This window comes from Marmota monax, unplaced genomic scaffold (genome assembly GCF_021218885.2).
Source record: "Marmota monax isolate L192 unplaced genomic scaffold, Marmota_monax_Labrador192_F-V1.1 WCK01_AAM20220418_F8-fsc00280, whole genome shotgun sequence".
Taxonomy (NCBI): domain Eukaryota; kingdom Metazoa; phylum Chordata; class Mammalia; order Rodentia; family Sciuridae; genus Marmota; species Marmota monax.
Window position 1 is genome coordinate 1,404,158 of NW_026692080.1, and position 2,402 is coordinate 1,406,559.

Below are 2,402 nucleotides of genomic sequence, written 5' to 3' on the forward strand. Positions count from 1 at the left end.
TCCCTGGCATGTTCTCTCTCTCGCTAGCCTCTTCTGTAAACCTCGTTACTCTAATATGTAGCTTGAGGCTGGGGATGCGAGAAGCTGTCCTGGAGCTGGTTTAAAGGTAATTAGAGTCCGTCTCTTTAATTCAAACTCCCTTTGGATTTCTCACATAGACGAACCTTCACCTAGGAAGCCTGTGCTGGCTGCAGGCTAAACCATACTTTATAAATATACCACAATGGTTTCCACTGTCATGTATAACTAAAAAAATAAAAAGAAAAAGAAACTTTTTTGGCCATAGAACAAAAATCATTTATAAAAATTATTTACAAAATATATTGTTGGAGGCACTAGATAAGCAGTTATAACAAACTAGGGAAATCTTTTCATTAGGTTTCAGATGTTATAGCAATCTTAGTTTTAGGGCTAGTGAAGGCCAGAGCTCTGCTAATTTTAGCAATACATTCCAAAAAGATTTATCTAGTAATCATATATATATATATATATATATATATATATATATATATATAAAATCAGATACAGATTTGAAAGAAATTTGCTGATAAAAGTAATAAGACACTTCCTAAAAATGTTCATTCTTGTCCTACAATATTCTCCTGCTGCACAACATTTCACTCAACCCTAATCAGTGTCCAGAATCTTTATTATATGAGTCTTCTTCAGAGAATTTCAGTTTCACAGAAATAATAGTATCAACATAAATTGAGCTTGATAAATTAATGAGACTCATCATTGTTTGAAGAAATAGAGTCTTTCACAGAGAACTCACAGTGTGCACACAGACATGGCTGAATCTTACAGAGAATGACAAAATATTTCTCAGGTGAAATGATAGGAAGTCCATTAATGAATGGTTGGCATAATGTTGTTATCATGTCTAATCAGTTTATACTACAGTTTATCTTGTTAATTTTAAACTACTAAAAATGTTCTTATTTCACCTTGTATGACTAGAATAGAACCATTTAAAAATGTACTACAGGTAGAGAGACACTATGGTGTCTATTAGATGAATATCATTCTTGCTTAGGAATATGTCCCCAAGGCCTTTTTCCTTCATAAGACTTAACCTTAAGTACGGCATATTCAATACTAGCATAGAAAGAAAGAATTAAACACAGAGGAACAGTTAGTAAAAATGTGCAAACTAAAGATAGTGAGAGTTCAATAGCCTCCTTTTTACCACAGGCAGTCTTCATCAGAACTGGCATCTCTCAAAACAAGTGATCCAGTTTATTGATGCCACACAGAGGCAACTGCAATGTGAGAGTGACCTCTACAACAGAATATGTAATTCCACTCAGCCATACAATGGACATGGATAGGATATGAATATACTGATTAATGATATGATGTAGTGCAGAGGCCTACAGATGGCCATATAGCAGTCAAAAGACATAAGAGCCCCAAGAAGACATTCTGTGGCTCCCACTGTGCTAAAAAAATTAAACCTGAATTGCACACTCCACATAGCTGATGGTCTTCTTAGAACTTCCCAGGTTAAACAGCAACTGAGGCACAATGCTTATGGTTAAACAGATGTTCAGAAAGGAGAGGTTGGTGAGGAAGAAATACATGGGGCTATGAAAATGAGAGTCTAACTTGGACACCAGAATGATGGCAGTTTCCCACCAAGGCCATGGGGTATGCTAAGAGAAGAATAACAAATAGTGGAAGATCTAGCCAAGGATGGTCAGCAAAGCCTAGTAGGATAAAATCTTCAGGGTGGCTTTCATTAATTAGTGCCATTATCTTCAATGTGTTTCCCCTATAGTAAGTGGCTAAAAAAAGTATAGAGTTATAAAAAAATGAAAAAAACATACTTGTGCATTGACTTCTACAAATTGTAGATTGGAAGCAAAAGCTATGTGGCAAATGATATAAATATTCTGGCAGCAGGTGACCAAATTTTCTTTTATGACAGTAGAAAGTAAAAGTATTTACTTTCAACATGTATGATAATTATTCTGGAAATGAGTATCTTCTTCTTAATAAGCCAGACAATAGCTATTTACTTGAATTCTGATAAGGAATAAATAAAAAATAGGAGTGACTGTGTTTTATAATATCCAAGACAATAGTTTTCAGACTTGTACTGGTAAACCAGGTAGTTTGTTTACTTGAGGATTATAGGTTTCTCTCTCCAGGTGTCTGATAGAGTTGATATGGCATCAGGTGATGAAATTAGATGGTTTATTGTCAGACACACTGCTCTTAGACATTACAGGAATGTCAAAAAAGAATCATGTAATTAGGTTATAGTTGTTGGGGAAGAAGGAGATCTAGAGCTATGGAAATTAATATATTCTTGTCCATTGTGAGTAGCTGGTCCAAAAATCATATTACTTTTGTAGATATTAAGTACAATTTGGATTGAAACAATGGTCTATTTACTC

General features: G+C 34.6%; 1 pseudogene; it reads right to left on the bottom strand.

The window, feature by feature from the left end:
- Window positions 1-1,022: 1,022 nt before the first annotated feature.
- LOC124103303 (putative olfactory receptor 13C6) lies at window positions 1,023-1,755 on the bottom strand (annotated as a pseudogene).
- Window positions 1,756-2,402: the final 647 nt, after the last annotated feature.